The 25,931-nt window shown below is 50.8% G+C and overlaps 1 long non-coding RNA gene across 6 annotated transcripts in view; it reads left to right on the top strand.

Moving 5' to 3' along the window:
• The first annotated feature begins 14,356 nt into the window (after positions 1-14,356).
• LOC121085598 overlaps positions 14,357-25,931 on the top strand; it is a 36,697-nt gene continuing 25,122 nt past the window's right edge. For all 6 annotated transcript variants that reach the window (XR_005827118.1, XR_005827115.1, XR_005827120.1 and 3 more), the window contains exon 1: positions 14,357-14,846. This is a non-coding gene — a long non-coding RNA (uncharacterized LOC121085598). The remainder of the gene's footprint in view (positions 14,847-25,931) is intronic.

Consider the following 25,931-nt stretch of genomic DNA (forward strand, 5'->3'; position numbering starts at 1 on the left):
CCATGAGAGTCCAGGCAGCGTGGAAGCCTCAAGGGATGGAGGTGATCCCCAAGAGAGACAGCCCTGAGCTTGGGGCTCTTGATGGTGTCTTCATCTTGGTGTCATCACCTGGGAGTGATAACAGCGAAGCAGAGGGATGACATGACATGGGCTGTGCCGGGTCCTCTCTGTTCCTCAGCACCAGGATGCCAGCACCCCACAGAGAGATCAGACCCTGGTACTCAAAGCCCATGTCTGCATGGCAATGCCACCAGCAAGGGCATGTTTCTCCCATGTTGCATCAAGAATGCAATTCTAGCTACATCTGAATATTTTTTCCTTCTGTTTTTGAAGCTTGCCAGGAAACTTACTAAGGAAGCTAATATGGAGGTTTAAGCCTTTTCAGAGCAAAGCCAGCTAGCTGACCCAGTTAAGTCACCTGTCCACCAGTATAATGGGATATCTGCTAAACCCTTCAGTGCCACCAAGGGACCGCTGCAAATCCTCCCTGATGGCACACTGCATCATGCCAGGGATGGGGTAATAGGGAAAGCATCCCACAGGCTCTGTGCACGGCTGCATCCCTCCCTGCCAGGTTTGCTTTGGTCCCGGACCAGACCGAGATCATCCCAACATCCTCAGGCTCACCCAGAGCAGTAGAAAGGACTTGCCATGTGGTGGATGCAGCTCTGCTGTCACTCTGCTACTCACTTGCCTCTTTTCTTTTTGCTTTATTTTCCCAAAGCATCCACAAATAAGTCGGTCTCTGCTTTACAACCCTGGCAGGCAACAGCTTTGCCGCACGGCTGGCTGCTGCAGCTCTGTGGGGCCTCCTGCGCCTGCGCCCGGGTCCAGCGGACGATTCAAGGGCACTTAATAAAAAAACAGCCAAACTTCTTCCAGCATCACTGGGCTGCTCTTGGGGTGCCGCAGCAGAGCAGCCTCGCACAGAAAGGGCTGCGCAGCCGTCACGGGCTCTCTGGGTATCCCTTCGGCACGCGTACTGACAGGGCTCTGGACCCCACTGGCCGTCAAGGAAGATGCTGACAAACCACGACTGGGATGTTTTCCATGTGCGACGGGGCCAGGAAGCATCGCCGGTGCAAGCTGCCACAATCCTCCCAGATATTTGCATTGCAACAGATGTTACTTTCTACATTTCCTTTCCCTTAAGTCGGCGGTTATTGCTGAGAGGCAGAGATGCCAGGTGGGACTCTAACTACCAAAATCAGGACTCGTTCAGTGCTTTGATGACATCAATTAGCTTCAGGGTGCAAGTGCCAAGATTTCTCCAATTACGGCAGGTAAATCTCTCAGTCTGTAATAATCTTGTTTGAAGTGGTTCAAATTAGTTCAATTGCTGTAATACAGAGACATACATCCATATGGGCCTACATAAGTGAAGTAGAAAACTGCTTGCTACACTGTGACTTTTGCCTGTAAAGGCTGTGTTTACATATGCCATAATTTTTTGGAAAAAACATCCCTTTTCTGCTGATGCCCATGTGAGGATTGAGGCCCCAGAGAGTTGCCAGCCCAGGAAGCTTTCTGCAAGAAGAAAATCACCTTCCCAGAGCAAGCTGAGCCCTTCCAGGCAGCCACTGAGAACTAGTTTCTGGATCAATCTGGCAACAAACCTCCAGAATTACCAGTAAAAGAAAGCAAAAGCACAAAGCCAATCAATTCTCCAGGTGCAGAGGATGACTTTCAGACTGTCTAGGGAGTCTGTTCCTTCGAGGACTCTGTCGCTAGATAAAAACACAGTTGTCAAGTACTGTCACAAGGAGGGAGGTGCTCGGTGCTGGCTGAAGGGCACTGGGATGACTGATGGGCATCAAGGCGATGCCTCTGCGCTGGGCAAATTCTTCTCGAGCGCTTCAGCCCAAGCAGGAGAAGAAGGGAACTTCAGAGATCAGCTGTGCAGAGGGAATAAATTCATTATAACTCTTGATGTGGAAAGGGCTTTGTTTAAGTCAGCTTGAGAACAGGCACCATGGTCCCACATCACTGCCAGCGTTGGGCACAGACTGAGCCGGGGTGGCTGTCCTGCAGGCAAGGCTGCCCACATGGGGAGAAACCTCGTTGTCCTTAGTGTAACTGTTCACTGGATAAACAGCCATGTTTAATCTTCAGGACTTTTGCTTAGACACCTTTCATCAGAACTGTATTAACTTCTTTTCTTTTTTTAATGAGAGAGTATTAAATCCAAGAGGATTTGCAGCAGAAGTGAGTTTCATATCCCAATTTCCGCACCCAGGAAATCAACTTCTGAGTCCAATCGTTGTCAGAAAGAGTTACCAAAAAAAAAAAAAAAAAGAAAGAAGAAACTCAAAATCTGCACAGAAGAAGAAACACAAAGTCTTTGGTGTGAAGGGAAGAGGCGTATCTCCCTGGAGAATATGATAATTTATAACGAAACATTATCTACAGACCCATATGTTACGTTTTCTATTTATGGCTAATTTGCTTAAGCATTTATAATGTGCGCCCCAAGGGAGGACAATTTGTCTTTGGGCAGCTGGCTAGCCAGGGAGGGAAGAAACAACACACTTTTTCATCTGAGCATGCCGGCAGCCAGGAAGCAAACAGCACCCGCTCGGTAAGGTGCTTGGAGATACCTTGGAGAGGCTGCTCCCACTCGGAGAGCTCTCCCTGCAGCCTGCACAGCTCCTGCCGAGTCTGCTGCAGCACAGCCAGGATGCTCACCATGGCAGAGGAACCCCAGGGCAGGAGCTGGGGTCCCTGATGCTCTTTTGGTCCCTGAGTCACCGCTGCAGCCCTCGGGCTGGGGGCTGCCCCCACCCACCTGCAGGGCCATGGGCTCCAGAAGTTAGCCTCCTGTCCTTACAATTTCTGGTGTAAAAAAAATGAGGGGGCAGCTTTCCCCAAGCCACAGAATATCCGTGGCATTTCTCGCCAGCATCTCATCCCTCCTGGACCAACCTGCTGTGGGTGAGGCTGAGGACAGGGCTTTGGTCAACCCGCCTGGTGCAATCAGGTTAAAGCTGGGAGTGGTGCTGAATGAGAAAGCCCCGCAGCAACCCGAAGAGCATGTATGAAAATGATGAATGCCTCTCTCAGCCTTGCTATGAGGCTGAGGAGATCCTGGGATATAAACATGACAGTTTCTACGCAGGGTATGACTGCTCTGCTCTTCCCGGATGATATTCAGCCACAAACATTTCAATCACATCCTCAGCAAGGGGTGGATAACCCAGATGACTCTCTGCATCACTAAAATATTTTCAGATCTGATCATAGACATCTCAACAAGATGTTCACAAATCAGCCCAGGAACACATCTCCCTGCCTCTGATGTTCAAATTTCACCTGTGAGCTCTCAGAGCAGAAAAAAAAAAAGGACCATTCCAAGATTTCCTCCTGCTATTTGACCCAGATGCTCCTTGCAAGCACACAGAGCTCGTCAGGGTGTATGGGCCAGTCCGGAGTCCAGAGCGCACCGGCCCCCACACTGCTGGCAGCAACGGCCCCACCGCAGAAGATGACTTCATTGTGCTCAAGCAAGGCTTGCCCGCAGGGCCACAAGCTGCTTGTGGAGATGACGTGATTTTGCTTCAGAGTGCAGCGATGCTGTTTTGCTGAAGTCCAAGTTACGGGTGCTCTGCACCTGTGGGGCTGCAGAGGCAGTTCACTCCTCACACTGTAATTCCTTCTGGGCCTAAGGCTGATCACAGGAGGTTGGAATTAGATAGTTAATTGATCGGCTATCGGTGGGATCAGTGAGAAGTTCAACCACGCTTTTCTTTAAGGGAAGGGAAGATTACAGACCTGGATTTCTGCTTTGATGATCGAGTGTGTACACACCAACCAGCTGGCACATAGATCCTCGGTGAAAGGAGCAGGTGTAGCTGGAGGTGTACGTAAGTGTATGTGTCTAGCAGTAATGTGTGCACTTCAGAAATGAAATAATGTGTCAGTCAGCTCCTGCCTTCCTCGGGCCAATTACATCCCCATCCAGCTAATCAGCAGCGGAGGAGAAGCTCGCTCTCCCTGAATACTCGGATGACAATTTTATGGGTACTTCACACTTCGGCAGCATCAATCCAGCTCTCAGCTTTGCCCAGTTTATTGATTAAAAGTGTATTAACAATTGATAGCTGGTCTAATTGTGGGGCTGCTTTAATGGCTGCTTCCCACGGCTCCCAACTCTCGCCACATCCACGATGCTCGGCAGCAGCGGCAGCAGCAGCAGCAGTAGCATGTCGTTCCCTCTCCCTCACCCCCTGGAAGCTGTACAGCTGCCTGATGTGTGCCTGGGGATCTAACATCTCCCCAATACAATATCAGCCTCCCAGAGTCAATTTCAATAGAGGAAATCAAAGTGAACTATTAAAACTCATTACCATTTTTATCTCCAGTGCTGCAGATTCTATTTGCTATAATTTTATTTGAATCTGAATGCATATTGTATTTGCATAGGCAAGAATACCCTCTCTTTCTCCTCCTCCTTTTTGTTCTAAGGAATACCTAGTCATAACCGTAAGTGGAAGAACAGCAGCCACACACATCCCTTTCGCAGCCAGGCTCTGGAGAGAAAAGCAGGTTTGAAGTGCTGAGGCTTGGTGGGCTGCAGAGCCGCTGGGAAGCTTGGATGGCACAGAATGAAGTTCAATAATACAGGCAAACCTTTTAGCATGCTAAAGTATTTTAAACCAGTCAGCAGGTGCACTCATCGGTGTTTTTCCTTATCTTAGTGACTGTTGTCTCTAAGCTGCGTAAAAAACAAATGGGAAAGATGGACTGCTTGAGGCAGCTGCTGGGCTCCGAGAGCCCCCACACTCCCCAGCCCTCGCACTGCCAGCCCGGGCATCTTCTCAAGCAGATGCTGGAGCTGCTTCCTTTTGCCAAAATCAAAGTTTAGCATCTGTTTTTACAGTAAACCCTGATGCTGTTTCTCCAGTCCCCTTCCAGTGCTTTCACTTGGGTGTGCTCCTGCACTTCCTGGGGGGGGCTTCATGGCTGCCTTGCTGCGATGCACGCAGTGCCAGCTGCCAGCAGTGAGCCAGGCACCAAGAAGCTGCCTTCCCCCTGTGCCCCTTGAAAGGGATGGACTTGATCCCCCACTGCACTCAGGCTGCTTGCTCAGCCTCTGCTGCAGCCTTGGCCGCAGGGCACTGGTGCTTAAGAGCACCGTCAAGAAACACAACCCATCCCACTGGTGCTGTTCAGAGCAGCTGCTGGGACCGAGACGGTTCGATTCCCTCCTCAGTAGAGGGGTGCCAGCCGGCAGTGTGCTGGAAGGAGCCAGCCAACATGGTGGGTACCCCTGCCGTGCTGGGGTCCTGCTGGGGACCCCTGACACAGGCATGGCCGGGTGCCCCACGGTGGCTGCCTGGGTCTTGCTTCCCCTCACCCACCCGGGCAGACTCATTTTCACACCTGCCCCCTCCCTGGGAGGAACCACACATTTCCCCTCACATCATGTGCGCACCGCATTTCACTGCAGCCTACATGCCATTTAAAGTTAGAAACAGATTAACATGATGCTAGCACCAAGACGTTGCTCTGAGCAGCACGAAGCACTGTGGCAAGCTGCGGGGAGCCAGGGCAAGCCTGGGTGAGCCCCCGCCAAGCCCCTGCAGCTTCTGGGGCTACCAGGCTGGGATGGAGCTGGCAGCAGGAGCATCCCATGGGATGCTGGAGCACAGAGTCACCCCCAGCCCCAGGGTTCCCACAGTGGCAGCAGCATCAGCACCGCTTTTCCCATACTGCTAAAAATGACCATCAAATGGCAGATTAATACACACTCATAAAGGCAAAGAGCTCAGATCCTCTTCCAAGGCTGGGCTTTGATGTTTCGCTCAAAACAAGGAGAAAGTGCCAGAAAGAAAGAGCCACACGCCAGTATTTTTAGAGCCCAGTGTGCGGCTGTTGCAGCTGCTGAAGCTGTGGTGCATTTGGACTCATTACAGTTCGTGCTTCTCCAGCAGGGCAGCCTGGCCACAGGGACAGAAGGACCGCAGCCGATCGAGCAGGTCCATACCGTGCCCCGAGTGTGAGCCCTTTCCTAACCACTGCCCAAACTGGCTGCTGGTGTTGCGGGCACAGTGATGCTGCTGGCTGTGCTGGAGCTCACAGCTTCCTCCCCCACCAGCAACTGCTTGCCGTGAAAACATTAATAGAAATTAAGATGCAAAGATGTGAAACATCCCCTTGGTAATTGGAACATCTTCAAGAAAGGAGGCAAAGGGGTGAGGATGGCCACTGCTTGTATCTCTTCCTACCTGGGTATGGAGCTGGAACTCTACGAGCATTTCCTTCTTGAAATAAATGATGACCAGTTGTGTTTGCACTGCGTGCTCACACGGTTGTTTATACCAGCAACAGAAATGTGATAGCCAGAAGAGTGATGTTCCCCCAGCCTCCAAACCTCCCAGGAGCAGGGGCAGCTGAAGGCAGCAATGGAGACCAGGCTCTGGGACAGCACAGTGGGGAAATGCAGAGCCGATGCTGTGGTTTGGAGAGGGAAGACTTTGGCTGGTGGAGCAAAGCCTCTCCACCTTTTTCTGAAGGCACAGAGGGTCTGGGAGCCCTTGTGAGGTGAAGCTGGGTGGCGTACGGGCAGTGGGACAAACCCTTTCCACCAGGAGAGACACAGAGCCGCAGCAGGAGGTTGCACACTCCTTCCCATCCCCTGGTTTCCTTCCCCTCCACCCAATGCCAGTACGATGCCATGATGGTTTTCATTATGAAAACAATATATTTCAGAGTTTGCCAAAAGAAAACGATACCGATTTACTCACAGCAGCACATTTCATTTGACATTGTATTTTTATGGAGCATAACGAGCTGTGCAGTGGGTGTGATCTTTCCTGAGCATTAATGCAATAGCTCCAGTAGATGCGGACACTGCTGGTAAGAGCATCCATATAAATCAGCTGCTTGTGATCACCAGGTGCCAAAGGCTCCCTGGCCCCAGGAAACTTCTCTCTGCTTCCCACCAAAAATCCAGCAGCTCCTCACCCAGCCTCTGCTTCACCGTCATGCTTTGTAGTAGAGCTGAAAATGAGAAAGGATTCAGAGCAGCAAGAAGACGCTTATTCTCAAGGCAGAGAAGATGCTTTGTGCAGCTTGTTCTCCGGCGCAGTGAACATTTCGTCTCTGGAACACTTTTCCACCTTTCAGCTATTTACGAGTTTCCCTGAGACACATTTCTGTCTATGGATGCACTAAAATTCCCTCTCTGCTAACATACACTGGGGCTTCGCCTCACTGCAGTTAAGGCTCAGAACACTGAGGGGTTTGTTTTTCCAGCACTGGCTGCTCTGAAGTTTCCTTCCCGTGAGCCACAGATGTTATTTCCAGCTGTTGCCAGTCTGAGAGTGCAGGGAAAAAAATTACAGCCAAGAAAAGATGGTCTGGCTGAATGCAGGTAACTTCCAAAATCTTTCCTCAGACATATTAAGCAGTTTTCTCTGATTTCTCTATATAATTTGTTGCTGTTACACTGCTGTAAACTCTGCCTGGCAATAGTGTGTCAGGTGCTTGGTGGCAATATATATTTTAATGCCTGGGCCACGCATAAATGTCCCATATGTAAACCCAGAGGTATAGATATACTCAGCCTCTTGCTGAGAACAGGACTGGCTTTCCAGCCCATGTCTCGTTCACTAGCAATATCGTGTCTGAAAAAATAAAGCCCTGACATTTCTTAATTGGGCTGCTGTTCTCCCATGTGCCGCAGACTGCTGAAAGCCTCAGCCGAGTTTAATTAGAGTTGCCCATTCCTGCCAGCCAGGGCATTGGGAAGCTGAGCTGCAAAGGCATTACCCGACAGCTACCACAAAGGCACATGGCAAAGTGAGAAAAACTGTGTAGTGAAGTAATAAAATGAAAGAGAAGCTACCAAGCAAGAAGCAAAGTGATTAAAAGTAAGGTGTTGCACATGGGACACAAAGCATAACGGGTCATGTTCATTTTGCTGGAGTGCGTAGAGACGTACTCTTAAGTTCACTGGGATTATTGATGCTGAGGAAAATAACCTGTAGAAGAGTTTTGCACCATTTTCCTGTGGAAGGCACTCCCTGTCTGGAAGAGGATTGCTGGAATCACTGCTGCCTGCGACGTGGGACGTGCGGTACCTGGCATGTCTTCATGACTCACGCTTAGCCAGGTTTCTGCCAAAAAAAAAAAAAAAAATACAAACAGAAAGGTCAAATAGGGATTGACAGACATTCCTTCCGAAGGCACTTGAACCCAGCCAGCCGCTCTCCATCCAGGCTGCCATCCTTACTGTCAAGGAGGGTCACGGGCTGGTATTCGGCTTTCTGCAGGCTCTTACCATGTGGGAAAAATCCTTCACAGGCAAAGTCTGCTCTTGTCTGCAGAGGTGACGTAAACCGAAACACTGAGTACTGTCTGCGTGGTCCTCAACTGTGCAAAACCTCAGTGCTCAGCCGAATGACTGCTTTACGTCACGATAGCACGTGCCAGGATCACATGCAGGTTCCTCTGCTCTCCCCTGTGCCAGTACGTACAGGAGGAGACACTGGCTTTCCCCAAATGCTGTCCTTGCTGGTGAAATCCTATCCCCTCCCCAGGTTTTAGCACAGGAACCTAATCTTTTGCAATGAGCAGAGGTGCTTTTTTTGACAGCCACATTAATATTCATTATTCATCAGGGAAGAAAACGCTGAGCTGTTTATCATTGCTTCATTAGATTTAGCCAAATACCAGCTAAACATAATTACTTGCACAAACTCCAGTGGCAAGGCTCAAAATTTGTACTGAAAAAAGAAATATCTAAGGAAGAGAGGCAGAAATCTGACGGGATGTCCAAGCTCACCGCTGGGTTCTGAGCTGTAGCGCTGCTTTCTGACCGGTGAGAAGGCACACGAGCTAAAGAGGTCCCGAAGTGCTCCGTTCCCACCTGACCGAGCTGCAGCTCTGGCAAGGACACGCCGGTACAAGAAGCAGCTCCAGAGCCACCGAGAGGCCCCGGTGAAGCTGGGTGATTACCGATAACCAACTGGTCCCAGTCCCTCCCGGCATGGCCAGTGCCACTCACTTGGCACGGGAAAACCTGTCAGACCCCCAGGCTGGAGCCCAGCCCTTCTAAGCTGGCCCCAGAAAAGAAGCGAGGGGAGAAAATTTCCTTTGCTTGCTCTCTTGAGCTACTCGTTTATTTTGTTTAGCACGGCCGCACCCACAGGGGATGGCGGGGAGCCTGGACCTCCCTCCAGCCCCCTCAGCATGGGTCAGAGCAGGGCCAACAGCCCCTCCAGGTGCTTCCATTGAGTTTTTTGGGTGGGGAAATATAAGCCATTCCCCCGTCCTACAGGCTTAATTAAGCTAATCAAGCCTTCCCTTCCCTCTGTGCTTCCCTGCCAGTGAAAGCCGGGGCGCAGGGCTGTGCAGATCCCAGCGGTGATGTCCCGTGGAAGCCCCACTCCATCCCAGCCTGCCTGATGGAGCCCACCCAGAGATGCTCTCTAGCATGTGTGGAAGGCAAGTCACCTCTACTCCTCCTCCAGGGCCTGACCAATGTTAAATACCTCTAGCAGGCACCTGAAAAGGAAGCAAAGGTTCTTCTCTGCCTTTCAGATCTACTTGCTAATTACAAAGCGCGTTCATTTTAGCACCCTGCTATCCCATAATTGATGTTGGATACCTCTCACAATGAGCCTGATTTAAATGTATACATGTTTCTCCTTCTCCTGAAACCCTGCTGGCTGTGAGACACCTAATTAACAGCAGAGCTTTCAAAGTCTCCCTAACAAACGCATCCCTGTGTTTCTTAGCACAAGGACTCTCATTAGCGAAGCTGTGCTTTGTGATTATTTATACCCCCTTCTATAATTAAAAATTCTGAAAGCTAATTACAATTACCCATCAGTTCTTCAACATACCAGGACTAGAGACCTTCACCTTTTTTTTAACCATTGTTTTTCTGTTTTAAGTGACATCCCCTCACCCTTCAGGCACAAACACACACACACACACACACACACACACACACACACACGCCCTTCGCTGCAGCTCTCCCCGTTGCACTTCACAGCCGCTGGTTATTTGCTTTTCTGATGCGTTTTGCTCCATTGTTGCCAGCAACCCTGTTTGCTTTGGTAGCTGGAAGTGGAAGCAAGTGACAGCAATTGCTCGTGGCTCCCAAGAGGTGAGGGAGCATGTGAGGGGCTCACGTGTGCGTGCGAGGGGCTCGCACACCTCAGCCCTGCTGTAGCCCTGGGGAACTGGTGCTGCCGTGCTGGGGAATGATGGGGGGCAGTGGTTAGGGTCCCTCTCCTGGGACCAATTGCCCATGTGTACGTTCTCTTTAGGTTTAGGCCAGGTTATTCCCATTGTTGTGGCCACCCACCAGCTGAGCTGGGTGCTGCATCCAGCCACGCCAGGCGAGGCACCCACATAACCCCATTCCCACCTCGTTCTGTGACCCCCCCCCCCCAACAATTTTTGGGTTTTAGGAGCAGGACTGAAAAGGGACTGTGAAAAATGACTTTCGAATAGAGCAAGTTCCCTACACGGGCTGAGTCTGGGAAGTCATAATCTTAATATGAACATCTTTAAATATCCTTACTAATGGGCTCATTCTTTAATTTCCTGAAGCAATGACAGTTTCAACAGACCCTATATCACAGCTAAGATGGGATCTGTCACCGAATGGCTGAATTATATTTCATCCTTTATTTTTATCAGCTCCGCTGACTTATTTATTACATTTAGAGTCTCAGCTGCCTTTTGTCTGGCCTGTACTTTGCTGATCCGCATAGAGGAAAAAGCAATAGTTTATAAAGCCATTTTCACAGCGTCCCCATAATTTTAGGCCATGTCTGAGGCTTCATTTTGAATGAAACTCTGTAGATAAACTGTTATTCATGGTGATGCCTGTGAAGTCCTTGGCAGCCCCCAGAGAACGCTGCCTGCTTATAAAGGGCTTTCCCTCAGATTTATTTCTGAAGAACAAAGGGCAATTTTCCCATCTTCACAGCAGCAGCCCACGTGGCAGATGCCGCTCAGGGCGTTATCTTGCAGCACTTTTTTTTACTGAAAACATAATACAATCCCGGGCTGCGTGTGGCCAGAGAACGAGCCTTGGGGATCGCTTCCCACGCAGGGGCCGGGTGGGTTTGCAGCTGGTGGCTGCTCCTCAGGTCAGCACAGCCCTGTTTCTAGCTGGGATGCTGGGCAGGGCAGTGGGAAAGCCCCCACGTGTTTCCCTGCTGGGCATCACTGGGTGGTCCTGCCCTGCCACCAGCTTTGCTGCACAGCAGCTGCCCGGTTCACCCCTTGACATCGGGGCAAGAAGGTGACTTCCCACTCGACTTGTCCCCCACCTTGCTGCTCCAAAAGCCTGGCTCCTGGCAGTTCAGCCTGGAGCAGGTCCCGGCCAGGCTTTAAGCATCTGGACATTACGCATATGGGTGTTACTGCGCCAAGAGAGCAGTTGGTCATGTTGTCCTGGATGCATTCCCATGCTCCTCGCTCTGCTCATGTGTTGGCTCCAGTATCGTGCAAGCGCCCGGGAGCGGCGAGCATCTCCCAGCCCGCACCGCTCAGCTGCTTTGCCACACTGGGATGGCTGAGCACCATCTGCGAGCCTCACTGGCCTCTCCTGCCCACCGAGTGGTTCAGGGCAGCTCCCAGTGGGGCACAGAGATGAGCTGCTGGCAAATGTTGGTGACCTCGAGCCAGCCACAGTTTCGGGGACAGAGAATTTTCCAGGCAGAGAAGGAGAGCAGAAAGGAGCTGGGGGAGCAGAGGCAAAGCACATGAGCAGCTCCGAGAGCTTCTCCCGAGACCCAGCAAGTGCCAAAGTTAATACATTTAATATATTTTGTATGCGCTATGCCAGCCATTAGAAATGTGCTTGTTCTGTCATTGCTCTGAGGCAATCACGGTGAAGCATTTGTCCTCTGAGTGCACAGGGGAAAATTAGAGTGCCCTGAGCTGAATTGGTCAGCCAAAAATAATGTACAGCTTTATCCTTGGAAGGAAATTGGGCATTGATTGGAGGACAGAAGCTCGATGCAATAGTTAAAGCAACGTGATATTTCTGTACATTAGGGAAGCGTGCGTGGTAGGTGTAATTCAGGGCATACACCACTGGTTCCCCATCGCACTCCTTTGCACGCCTTCGCCCATGGTGGGAGGAGAGCGGCTCTCGCCGGGCGATGTGTCCCGGTCCCTTGCTCAGCACATCACCAGGCATGGTGCTGTCCCACGGGAGCAGCGGTGATTCTGCCACGGAGGTCTTTAGCACAGCTGTAAACTTTGAGTGGGGAAACACCAGGAACGTGAATACACTCATTGCCATGTACTGATTTAGCAGTCGTGGGGGGAAGCGATGGAGCAAATCAGCTTTGGCCTAAATGCGGGCAGCTGCCAGCCTGGACCCAGCCTGACCCACTGCTCGGTTGCCTGCCCTCCGCTGCTGCTGTACAGCTCAGTGATGGGTTGGGTGGGGTAAGACAGATAGAGGAACTGCTTCAGTTTTGGGGTGTATGGTTTTTGCATCAACAGTGGATTTCCAAGTCTTTTCATATTACTAAATATCTCCTTAGCAAGTGTTTCTATTCCTTCAGTTTCTATGCCAATGGATATTAAGAGGGGGGAAAAAAAGGCAGCTTCTGGCTTAGGTAATTATAAGATTGCTTCTATTGCTGCTGACAGAATGGTGGGACTATCTGAGCTTTATTTCTTCCTGGAGAAAGGCTGAGGAAAGACCTAGAAGAGAGCCTTTGCTAAAGCATCCTGCTAGCATGAGGTGCCAGGCAGCTGGGCGTGCTGCCTGCTCAGCAAGTCCAGGCGTGCTGTGAGCAGAAACCCAAGATCATCCATTCTCCACTCTGGGGAGCGTTTCCAGCCTTATCACGGGATGTAGAAGGGACGACCTGGTGCCACTCGTGAATAAAAGGCCTATAGAAAAATTCAGCCTGTGGATTTCCCTGGGAGCTTGCCCGAGCTGACAGCTTCTGCAGCCCTTAGCAGGCTTGCGGAGGTAATTTCATTAGTTTCTGTGCATCGGTCTGGAGAAGTGGAAGCTCAGATGGGACTGGCACTCACGAGAGGAAACTCACAGCCAGCGGAGCAGCAGCCGTGTCTGTGTTACTCTACAGTGGTAAAGCTGCTTTGGGAGCCTTCGGGATATGTTTCCACAGCAGCGGTGCAAGCGAACTGATGTGCATCAGGGCGAGAACGTGCGCGCCGTGGCCTTCCTCTGTCTCGCCTCACCACAGCTAAAACCTGGAACAGGCACAAAGCAGCAAGTGACCAGGAAAAAACACTGAGGTGCCTGCCTCCGGTGGACAGTCCCTTGACAGGGTATTAGCTTTGAGTGCCAGGCCAGTGCTGCCACTGGTGCAGGCTGCTGAGCCCTGGGTGACTGGCACAGCAGTGCCTGGACTGGGATGCTCCATCAGGAACCAGTGGCTGTCAGGGGAGAAGCAGCCCGGTCCCTTCAGCTGGAGGCACTTTCCCCATCACAGCCCATCCAAACCATGAGAAATTTCTCTGGGCCCTATGAATATTTAAAGTAACTTGCAGGATCTCAAGGGCTCCCTATCTGTCCTTCTTAAGGACGGTAATGATCTCTGAATATGAAATTAGAAATAATTGTAATCTATTCATCCTTTTAATAACGAGTCAATAATTCCAGTACTCGTTGGCAGAAGTTCTCTGGAAGTTTTCCATCCTGCATGAGCTGAAGCGGTTTCACTGCCGGCTGAGTTAGCAGCTTTTCTCTTTGCAGCAGCTCATGGCCTTCCAACACCTGAGAGACTCAGCACCGAGTGCCACAAGCTGTGGTCGGCTCCTGCACTGGCTGTCGGTGAGCTGCTCTGTCTGACCGTGCATCCTCAGGGCCCCGGCTCATGGGCAGGAAGCATCCGAGAGCAGCAGCTGTGAAGCGATCAGGAAAGGCAGAATGCTTTTGTTTTAGAGCAAACTTTCCAATTCCAGTGGTAACTTCAGGAATTCACAGGCACGTCCAAGGACAGAAAGCCAAGTGCTCTGTTCCCAAAGTTAATATGTGTATATTTATACAGACAACAAGAGAAAAAAGGAGCTTATGACTAAACATTACAGTAGCCCGAAGAGTACAGCAGTATTTTAAGCTCCTGCCTGCTATCTTTGGACTGTGACTCTCTGATGAGTAACAAAATATTTGCTTTTTTTTTTCCCTTTATGGGTCTGTCATTTCACTGGCAGAATCTTGTCCTATTGACCCAAAGAACCTCAATTTTGAAGCTATTAAAACCTAATTTTCTATACCAGGCTCCTGAGACAGGCACTAACTTTCATAGAATAATTCATTCCTTTCCTCTGGAAAAAAAAAAAAAAGAAAGAAAGAAAAAGAAAAAAGAGAGAAGAGAAAGGCGTTCAAGTGCCTATTCAAAGGGAAGCCCGAGATGGAGCTGCGCAGCCAGGAAAGGCTGCCTGTGTGTTTGCTGCTGATACTTCCCACCGCAGTGTCCTTCCAGGACAGGAGCAGAAACACTCTTTAGATAAATGCCTGTTTAGTAGCTGTGGAGCGTCTGCTGTATTTACACAAGACAACTGCCGTGGAGTGATAAAACCCACAGCCCCTGCCGCCGTGCTGCATCCTGCCTGCGGGCAGAGCTGGGCAGCCAAGGTCGGGGCTTGGCCCGCAGCGGGCAGGAGCCGGCAGGATGGCTCATCCCCTCTCTTCTGGTGGGATGAAGTAAACTTCCAGCCTCCTTCACCTCCAAAACCCTTGGGTTTGCTTGATCCCAGGAGCTCGGTGCTCACCTGCATCCAAGCCTGAAGCCCTGCATGCCATGCTGCAGTGGTGCGATAGCCGCTCAGCTCCTAATATTCCTGAAAGGCTGATGGGGTTCCAGGGAGGTGTTAGAAGAGTTTGGAGCCACTGGGTGAGTCAATCCCACATTGCTGCCGCTTCTTTTGCCAAAATATAAACATTGTGGAAAAGAAAGGATTGACAGAATAACGCCTGAATTGCATTTTGGCACCAGGAGGAGGGTTTGCCCAAGAGTAAAGCCATGATCCCAAGGTGGGATGCCTTTTTCCAATCCAACATGGAAGAGCGGATTTCAAAGGCTAATGCCAACTTTGCTGCCAGGGTCATGTTCCCTGACGTCATTAAAGCACGTGAGGGGGAAAGGGAGGGTGGCAGCAAAGGAAAATGTGCCATTTTCTGGGGCTGGCATCTCTTTTTGGTTGCTGGGTACCGGGTGACTGAGCAAATATCCCGGGGCTGTCATCTGTAAGAGGAAAAAAGGGAGGGTTTGGCTGGGGGATGAGTGCAAGGGGGACCCAGGGGGCATGGGCAGAGCTGGGAGTTGTGTCCTGGGAGCAAACTGAGCAGAGTAAGTCAGGAACCTGGGGACCCCCCCCCCTTGAGTGTCATGAAACCAGTGGGAAAATGGTGGTGTTTTGCTGGGCTGTGCTACAGTGGGGCCAAGGAGATGCCCTGGCTCTCCCCTCCTGCTGCAAACTCCTTGCAGTGCTCACTCCGGTGCCAGTGAACCCGGCAGCTGGCGGTGCTCTGCCGAGCCACCCTTTCATATTCCCAGTCGTGATAACGCTTTGTTGGATAAGTGCTTTTTAAACCCTACAGATAGATAGAGTATCTGGAGTGGCATTTCAAAAGAAAAAATTGAGACAAGATTCATTACAGGCACCAGTAAATGTCAAACATTTTATCAACTGTGTAAAGTGCCATGTTAAGCTGTCTTTCCCCCCCAAAGCTTGATTAAAACTATAAATGCCTTTTTAATATTAATATTATTCCCTCCTCCGTGCTGCCTGTTTGGTTATTTGCAATGGCAAGGAAGGGCCTGTGGTTAGCAGAGGAGGCAGTGTGGGCAGGAGAGGCAGGGGTGCAGACAGCAGGAGCCCCACCATTCTGTTCGGTCCCAGCGATGTGGGTACCTGGCTCGGGGTTGGCCCCTGGGAGGGTAGCAGTGCCCACCCACCACCCTGCCCCAGGCGGAGCCCTCCTGCTGCAGGACCCTCGTCCTGGGGCAACGACCCAGGCAGGCTGAGTGCCTTCCTCCCCTTTGAACTCGGTCCTGCTCTGAAACGCTCCTGCACCCATCTCTCTCCTACAAGGAGAGTTGTCTATAACAGGTCCTTCTCACTAAGCTGTGTTTAATTAAAATCTGGCTCTGTTGCATGTGCTAATTAGCACTCTTTGCTTGGAGGCTCAGACTCAACGCATATCTAAATCCGTGGTCCAAATCTAGTGCAATAATAAATAGCTGCGCAGGCTGTTTCACAAGGATCCCAAAGTTGTTGCTGTCGTCATCTGCAGTGTGACTCCCAACACTGGCAGTGCTGAGTGGGTCTGCCGGAGCCAGCCCACGGGGCTGGGAAGGCCTCACGTGTTTCCCCAAAGACTCCTGGAATTCACAGGGAACATGCGCTTTGATATGACTTGCATTGCGGGGAGGCAGCAGCTCCTGCCTGGCTCGGCTCGCCCTGGCTCTGGGGGTCCGCAGGTCCCCCTGTTGCTCAATAAGGCTGAGCCAGTGTTTATCCTGTCTTTTCCTGATGTTTTCCCTGCAAGTCGTCTTCAGCCCGGAGCTAGTCTGGCTGTTCAACCTGCCTTCATCCCGAACACCACCGCCGTGCTCTTGGATGATGTCTCATTGTGTGGATGTGCCGACACAATGAGTTATGCGGGGCTGTGGCAGAGCAACAAGGCTATCAGTTAAGTTCACAGAGATTGATAGGTAAAATAAATGATGGTAAACGAATTAACTCTGTCTGAGGATTGAGGCTGCCTGTGTACAAAGGGAAAGGCTCGCGCGGGTTGGCGCTTTCCACTCATGCTGGTCCCGGTGAGGCGGGTGGGAGGACGGTGCCAGCGCTGGCAGCCTGCATGGGAGCCATGCCCCAGCTGCCTGGGGGGGAGGGGGGGGGGCGAGCTGTAGGAGCCCTGCTGAGCCCCAGGCATGGGTCCTGTCACCTCACTGAGAAATTGTACATGAATTTTAAATTAACACTGCTGTGCTAGATCTACAAACTCCTCTGCAAAGATCAGCACTTTACCAAAAATGATGCAGTGAACTGCTAGAGATATTAACTGATGCTTCCTATCCACCTGTCACCTTGTACCGACGCTTAGCCTCGGCTACGTAAATGCCATTTTGCAGAGTCACTTAAAAAGATGTGTAAATCGAGGGGAAGAAGGGATGCAGAGAGAAGCCCAGAGAGCATTAGGGGGAGTCTGGAGGTTCCCCTGTTGTGATAAAACAGACATCTAATGGCACTGGGCAAGACTAATGGGCGCTCTGCGGGCAGCACATCATTCAGTCCTGGCGACTTTGCCTTCAAGTCCCCGCATGTTATAGATGAGGTAGCTGGTAACTACTTTGTCGCCACTTGACAGCCTCGATGGCTTTGGGGTGCGGCAGTCTCCTGTCTGGCACGTCTCCCCTCACTCCCAAGGGATCTCATCAAGGGAGAGGTGTGGGATGGCCAACGCTTTTTGGGGATAACCTCATCCCTGCATCAGCACTGATGCTAACCCACGTGTTAAACTGGAATATCAGACTCAAGTCCCATACCGAGAGCACCACAGAAGTGGGTTAGAGCCAGACATTTAATTACCACAGCAAGGCTTTTATTTATTTTTTAGGTTTGGGCTGGGAGCGGGAGGTTGATGCGAGCACAGACAAAACGGATGGTTGGCAACTCCCATCTGTGCAGTCCTACAAATCACCCATGATTCACAGTTATATAAAGCTTCTTATATAGTAAACAATCTTGTTAATAAAAGCAGAAGTACAAGGTCCAATGTAATCCAGCGAGTGTGACTAACTGGATTTATAGGCTCACTCCCAGTGCTCAGTGCAGAAGCAGAAAGATTCCTCAGATCTTACAGGAACTAATTTTTGCAAAGATCCTCAGCAGTGATGGTTCCGCCTGGAGAAGGGACAATGGCCATTCCGGGGACACTGGTTGGTTTGCTCCGGAGGCAGTGCTTCCCACCCTGGGCTCGGCTCACTGCTGCAGGTGACTCCCAGGCTTGGCTCCGGCACTGCTGGACCCCCGACTGCGCAGCCAGCCTCAGTGGGGGCTCTGTTTTCTTGCTGGCTCAGTGTCAGGATGGAAAGTTCTTTTTCCTTGGAATAAAGCGGTGATTATGGGGTGCCTATCACCTCCCCAAGGTGCTTTTGCAGAGATGGATGTATTCCCGTGATCTGTGGCTTCCCTGTAGCCAGAGCTTTTCCAGCTTTCCATCTCCAGGTCTGGGGCATGATGAGTTGGGTCTTCACATTTCCGTACTGGTTTTGTTCGTGCCGTTTGTCGCCCCTGGAAAGGGAACAGTGAGATTTGGTGCACGGTCTGGAGGGAGGAGTGGGCTTTGGGGAGGGCTGTTGAGAAGGAGGCTTTGAGAACAGCCAGTATTTATAGACTATGACAGCAATGGCATTTGCAGATAATTTGGGATATTAAGGGAAAATAGCAGCATTTGCTTCCCCAGTTACACAAAGTATTTGTGCTGACAGCCGTCCCCGTACCCTCCCAATCCAGCGAAAGCACGGTTCCCATCACTCACTCATAAAACCTCTCACGACTTTTTGCTTTTCTCAGAGACAGCAAGTGGGAGAGTTTTGTCATTCCAGAGGCACCGCCAGCCTCAGTGCTGCCTGGAGCATTCCCCATTTGGGAGCCCTGTCGGTGCCAGCCCCAGGCACTGGCAAAGCCCCTGCCACAGGGGTCTTGGTGGTGAGCCCCTGGCTCTGCCCTTGACCACGCTGCGCCTGGGTTCAGACGAACACAAAGTGGAAACAATGACATTGACATAAGCACCTGCCAGACCTCTGCCATCACTGAAGTGGAAGAAAATTCTGTAATTATGCACGCGTGCTTTAATTATGTATTTGAAGAACTAGAGGTTCAGCTTCGGCGTTGACAAGAAGGAGCCTGTTAATCGGCTTATTTTATCACCCAGCGCCAGTGGATGCCTTGCGGTTTGGCCGGGGCGGCTCTGGCACTGCACACGCCCGCAGGTAACGGCACCCGCGGGCACAGGAGGCAGCAGGCAGCATCCTGGTGGGACCGGGTGTGGGCGCCTGCCCTGGGGAACGCCACTCTGCTCTATTTTCCCTGGCCCTACCAGTGTCGATTAAACCGTCATAAGCTGAGGTGCCATATGTCATCTTTTCCTACAGCCTTTTTAAAGTGCGAAGAAAGAGACAACTGTGAGAGGTGGCATTTCCACACTCGGTACCGCAACATATGCTTCTTGTGAATAAACTTGGCCTATTATAATACGGGCAACAGGTAGCGTGACATATGGCCAGGCTATTCTGGAGACTTGGAAAGTAGAAGCAATGGCTTCCAAGCCAGCCCTTGCAAAGATGCTGCCTTCCCAGTGTGTGCTCAGGCCGGGTCCCACCAGGGAGGACACCCATGCCCAGATGCAGGGGGAGCGGGCTGCCCAGTGCTTGCAGCAGCTGCTATCGGCATAACCCAGGGTACCGCAGACCCAGAAATGCAGCTTCACTCACCAACACCAACCATCTTGCCAGCTCATCTGGCTGCAATAGCTCTTCGCACCACCAAATATGAGATTGAGCCACTGGCCACAGGCTGCCTACTTGCCTAATTTCCCATTTTCCCCTTTCCTTTCTTGGAAATTTCGCTTAATGGAATTCACTCAGGAGCCATCAGAGCATCCCTGGTGGTGGCTGTTCAGGCCGACTGCCTTATGTAAGCGAGGGAGGGTCCTTGCAAATCTTCCTCCCTTCTGAGGCTTATTTAATTAAAAGCCAGTTCTATGGTGCAGGCGGTAATTATAACTTTTTAGCCTGGAGGATCAAAATGAACTTGTTGCTTATAGTTCTATAATTCAAATCTCCTGCAATGAGTTTGGACACTCAGGAATTTTCAGAATAATTCCTCTATATAAATGTACTTTGCCAATATGATTTTTCCTCACTTGAACTTTTTTGTGTGCTTATATGCAAAGGAAACTGCCTGGGGATATGTTTCTTGCAGAAAGTAGGGATGCTGATTCTTGAAACTATTATGATGGTGAACAGCACTAATTATCCATGTTTTTTTAATACCACAGTAAGATATCTCAGGCAACTGAGCACTGCAGAAGGGGAAACTGCCCTGGGGAAACAACCAGCTGTTTCCTCTGGTGAGGGCGGCAGCGATTTCCCATCGTGATGAGCTGTTGAGGCTTCACTTTGGTGTTTTCCTTAGAAATATGCAGGCTGCAGAAAAGCCAGACCCCGTCTGTGATTGAAGGGAAAAGGGTGGGAAAAGCAAGAGGCCGTCAGTCCCTTGTTAATTACCTGCAGGTTCTTTTCCTCTCGGGCAGCTCTGGGAAACCACAGCAGCAATAAAGATGATTCCAAGGTTTGGATGTAGTGCTGAGTCATGGGTAGGATTCGGGGAGGTTTGAAGTGTTGGCCAAAGGGCAGCCCAGTCGTACAGTGCTGGTGCGGGATGGCAGCTGGCAGGCGAGGGCCGCGGTGCTGAGTGCCCACAGCTGGGGTCCACAGGGAGCCAGAATGGCCCAACCTGGTGCTGGGCTCTTGGTTCTCCCTTTCTATGCGGCTGGAGGGGTTTGCTGTCAGCTGTGACAGCAATTACAGAGCCAGCAGCCAGCAGGGCTGCTGCCTTCCCGCTTGCACATCCTGATGTGTTTGCCAGCGTGGGTTTGGGCTGTGGGTGGATTGCAGCCCTTCGGTGCAGAGATCCTGGTGCCAGAGCATGCAGTCCCTTTGCCATGAGACAATGATGATTTGAAATGACATCTGCATCCCTCCCAGCAGGTACGCTACCAATCACAGGAATTCTGTGCCTTAATGAAGCCAATTAGTGCTGTGGCTCTGCCAGCATGGAAACCTCAGCAAAGTGCACTGAGTGAGGATGCCTGTGCATCCCAGGATTGACCCTCCGAACGCAAGCCATGCTGGTGCCAGTGCTCCTGGCATCTCCCTTCCACACTGGCACGCTGCTGCCAGAGGCCACGGAGCCACAGGGAACTGGAGGGATCTTTGAGGTGGCAGCACATCACCCACCCCGGCTGTGGGTAGGTCTCAGCCCCTGCAGCCTGTGCCCTGGTGTAAACATCAGCCTGCCCTGCACGGGTCAGAAGAGCCATTCGTGGCCTGTGTATCACCTACTTTCGGGCAGACTGGGAGAAATGAAAGGAAAAAAAAAAAAAAAAGACTAGTCTACATTCAGAGTGGAAAAGGGCAATGCTGAATTTATTCTAGAGTGGAGTTGAGTCTCCCGAGTACAAGCAGCAGATGTTTTTCCTGAAAGTGAAAGATGGGGGCATATTCTGCCAGGAGTTTTTAATTTTCTATCCAGTGATTTCAGCACTGTTTCCATCCCAACTCACCGGTCACGGCAGTGGGAAGCTGCACGTGTGATGATGCGGGGAGGCTGCCGGCAGCACTGGCTTTCCTGGCTGCACCCCGGCAGCAGTACAGGCTCTGGCCCCTTCCTGGAGTGCAGATCGCACCTTTTGGCCCCAGTTTCTTATTCTGCACTTCCAGGAGTATCTGCAATGAGCTGCTTGCTCCACTTCCACCAAGGAAGATGATCTTTTTGCTTCAGTTCATTATAAATACTCATCCAGGGAAATATTAAGTCAGGAATTAAATTCCAGCTACTTACGGGATTGACAAAGGAGTACATCATCCAAGTACCTTAGACTGAGGGGTAAGACGACAGAAGCTTATGTAAATAGAGCAGCTTATGCCTGGCTCTAGCTCCGCGCTTCACACCAGTGCTCCCTGAGCCCCCGAACGGGGATGCCACCCTCCCCAGGACCGGCGTGGTGGTGGGCTCAGCTGCTCCTCCCCAGGCACAGCAGCGGGGAATCAAGCACAAGCTTGGCCCTGCTGGTGGAGGAGAGCGCAGAGGTGCAGGTCACACCGCTCGACCCCATCCTCAGACAACCCTTTCCTGCTTGTGCACACGGAGCTTGCATTCAAAGGGGGGAAACCCAGGAAAGCCTGTTGAAAAGGTTGCAATCTGTTAATAAGAAAATTACTCATCTAATTATCTTAATTATGGTTTCACTGAGCTAATGTTATTGCCAATACAAAGGGGAAAAAAACACAAAAAAAGCAAAAAATCTCCTGGATTAGCAAAGCCTTGATTACAAGCAAGTGAGTAAGATGGTTCTTTTTAAAGCCTCCGTCTACCTCTGTTGCACTTGGTGGGCACAGGCTGAAAGGAGGGGGCTAAAAGGAAGGTCAGGTTGCTTCCCCTGCTGTGATCTGTGCCTTGCTGCTTCAGGCTCAGGGCACGGCAGCCACTGGTTTGGTGCTTGGCTTTTCACTGGCACGATGTTCCCTGGCTTTGAAAGTCACAGCTAATGAAATAAAGGTGACTAGAGCCAAGGAGGAGTAACTGCCGTGCCTGGGTGCCTTGCACTAATGTATTTACACCTGCTCTGTGACTTCTCCACAATACAGGAACTGATGCTGTACTGCTACCAAATGCTGTATGCAGTGCCCAGAGTGCTGTGCTGGTGGCCAGTGACATTGCCAGTTCCCTCTGCGGTTTTTCAGATGAGATTAAATCTGCATCTCCTCCTCCCTCAGCCAAGGATGGGGAGCTCCGTCGGGAGATGCTCCTCAGGGCAGCATCCACTTGGGGTAGGCAAACACCCACAGCTTCATCCTTGCCCTTCCTCTGGCATTCTCCCCCCTGCAAACGCCTCTGCAGGAAGATGCAGCTCTTACGGTGGCTGAGACTTGTTGCAACCACGTACCAGTTGGGATAAAAATAACGTCCAGGTTTTCAAGGTGTGTGAATGTCGGCTTTCGATCAGCACAAGGTGAACTGGGAAGGGCATTGCCCCCATTCAGCCAGCAGCTGGCAGCCCTTGCAGAGCCCACAACAAAACTGCTACTGAACAGTGATGTGTTTAAGTGTATGCTTAAACATTGTGTTAATTATGGCTTGTGAGAACGTGTGCAGTAATTACTTTTTTTTTTTTTTTGCTGTTATAAAGCGCAACTACTATTATTGTATAAATAGATGGAGCAAAAGCAAATATGTTTGTTTCTACCTTACCTTGTGCGTTACAGGAAGAAGCACCAGCTGCCTTAGTAACATATTTATTATTCACTCAGAACACACTTTAAAAAAACAGGAATAAACAGCAAAGTCAAAATATTTGGTTTCCACAGCAAGCCAAGGCTGTTGTAGGACTTCTTAGAATGCGGCAGCTAAGGAGCCACATGTCACAGAGTTGTGTAAAATGGAAAGAATATTTTGAGATCAAAAGGTTCCTGCTCATTTCAGGTTGCTTTGGCATCAAGCTGTTGCAGCGCTGAGGCACATCATTCCAAGGGCATGGATTTGCACCCCACAACAGAGCCAGCCACCTCTGCCGCTTCCATGGGGATGCAGCTCTTTTGAAACCCTCCTGTTTGCTGGCTCTTTGCACCCAAAAAACTCCAACAGCCCCTTCGATGGCTCATTTCAGCAGCGATCGAGGCACCTTGCAGCACCCCACAATGGCAGAAGCCAAAAGCTTTTCTGAAAGCTGTTTCTTCAAGGCATAGCGGGCGAGCGCTCCTGCCCCCGTACAGCCCCTGACCGCATGCTTGTGACGATGGCACAGATGGTAATTACAGGCATTTTGTCTGAATGTCTGTAGGTGTTTTCTCTTGTCAGACTGCGGCCATTTTCAGTTTAAATGATGATAATGGGTTTTGGAGGATGAGTTATGGGCAGCGGGGAAAGCACAAGGCTCTGGAAAAGCAGAGAAAAGGAGAACTTTGCCTGGCACCAGCACTGCGGCAGGTGATGCGTGTCACCTCGTGCCGTTGTCCTCCCCACACCTTTCTCCCCAGCCCTGCTTCATCCATCCCCACCCTGGGGAGACAAAATAAATAACAGATAAATAGTAAATGCTGCAACAGGTGCTTGCAGCAGCAGGGGTCCGAGTCCTAGTGCTGTTTCAGAGTGGTGAGCTGATGTGTGACCCACTTGCCAGCCCAAAGGTGGCCAGACTTTCAGGTGTTTCAGAGACCACTTAGCCAGGGTGGCCGATGGACAACATTGACAGCCGAGCACGCGCCACTCCCACCACCCACTTTTCGCACGCAGGGAAGCCAAATAATCTGGTTTTCCCCAGCCCCAGACAGAACAAGCACATCATAAATATGCATCTGCTCAAATGAAAGCGTTAGCCCTTGTTTCCTCGAGTGGAACTAACTGAAAAGTGATGATAGTTTTCTGAAAAATGCAAGATTGTGTACACAGAAGCAATTATATATAAACTTATTCATTATTTAACAGCTTGTTAATGAGCGAGTTTTGGTCTCGTAGCTTGGGCCGTACCACCCATTCGCTGCCGCGGGCGGCTGGGCACAGGGAGCAGAGGGACGAAAATGCTGTTCACGTCTGAAGTGGTGACCCCTGGGCACCGAGCTGCGGGAGGTGATGGTGGAGAGGCTGGCTGTGGGGCCAGGGGCCAGCGGCACAGCAGCCCTCTTCATCTCCAGCTCCAGATGCCTGCTCGCAGCCTGGAAGCATTAGCTGCATTATACGCTTTTGAAATTCTCATTAAACATGTATAAATGGAAATAATTTGATTTTCTATTGCAAGCAACAATTTGCATTGATAGAAAATGCATGTTCCTTGAGTAGCGCTGGTGTGCCGGAGCAACCAGCACCACCGGCCGGGCTGCCAGCGCCCACTTTGAGCCTCTGGCAAATAGAGTTTCTCACTTCTATTGGAATTCCCAAACATGCCGAGCTCTGTTATGTGCTGTTGGCATTAACTGGTTGATGCTATTGGGTGTGCGTGGTCTCAGGTCAGGTCCTGCGGTATCACAAGCACGCTGCAGTCGTTTTGGAGGCAACAGGAATGATAACCTTTCTCTCAATACCTGTTACGATGCTGCTTTCAGAAATATTTTTCACATCATTACCCATTCCAGAATTGAGATATGTACCTGTAAATAGGTGCATGGCACATGGGGATTTGGAGCAAATCAAATCCAGCAAGCTCTTATCCTTTTGCTTGGTGGAAGATTTGTGTGTGTTTAAAAAACACATAGATGCGGTATTTGGGGACAAGGTTTAGTGATGGACTTGGCAGTGCCGGGTTAGTGGTTGCACTCGGTGATCTTAAAGGTCTTTTCCAACTTAAATGATTCTATGATAATAAAAGTAAAAACTAATAAACACTGGCAAATGCACATAAGAGGTGGTTTGTTACTTCTGTTAAGCAGATGATGTACATTACTTACAAATAGATGCTTATGTGTTGATGGACATGGAAAGCAAAATACTCCATGTACTTGGATGTGGGGGTTCCTTTACATGTCACGATACTCCACCTCAACCCAAGCCTCTGTCATGCAGCAGCACGAGGGATAACAATTCCCCAGCTGAGGAGCGGGTTCAGCAGGAGCTGGGGTTGGGGCGGTGGGTGCAGCACTTGCCTGGGAAATTAAACTCAGCTGCAGAGGAAACTGCTTTGATGGCAGAGGGTGAAGCTATCAATCACCTCATCAGAGGGCAAGCTGCTTCTCAGTGCTCTCCTGGCCTTTCTTTCTCTCTGTGTTGTTCTGGAGCAGAAAAGCCTTGTTGTTTTGGGTTTTTGTGGGGGGTTTTTTGTTGGTTTTTTTTTTTTTTTTTTAATTCAGAGCAAAATGGACAAGCCCAGGGAAAGCTGCATTTTCCTCTGATTCTGCAGTGAATGGGAGCTGGAGGAGGAAGGTAGAACTGCCTCACGCAGGGAGCGGTAACAGGGTGGCCTCCAAGCAAGCCCTGTCCTTGCTGTGCAGCAGAAGAGCACCAGCTTGTCCCATTGCACGTGCTGGCAGGGATGTTGCTGCCCAGCCTGGGCTGGTGTCGGCTGTGCCTGTGGGAAGGCAGCTTGGGAAAGGGCAGGAGCTGCTCGCCTACATCTCCACCACCTTTGGCTGTTGTGGAGGCACCAGGTATGGTGGCCTCTGTGAGGCAGCCCCTTGCAAGGGACTGGTCAATTA

This window comes from Falco naumanni, chromosome 3, assembly GCF_017639655.2.
Source record: "Falco naumanni isolate bFalNau1 chromosome 3, bFalNau1.pat, whole genome shotgun sequence".
Lineage (NCBI taxonomy): Eukaryota > Metazoa > Chordata > Aves > Falconiformes > Falconidae > Falco > Falco naumanni.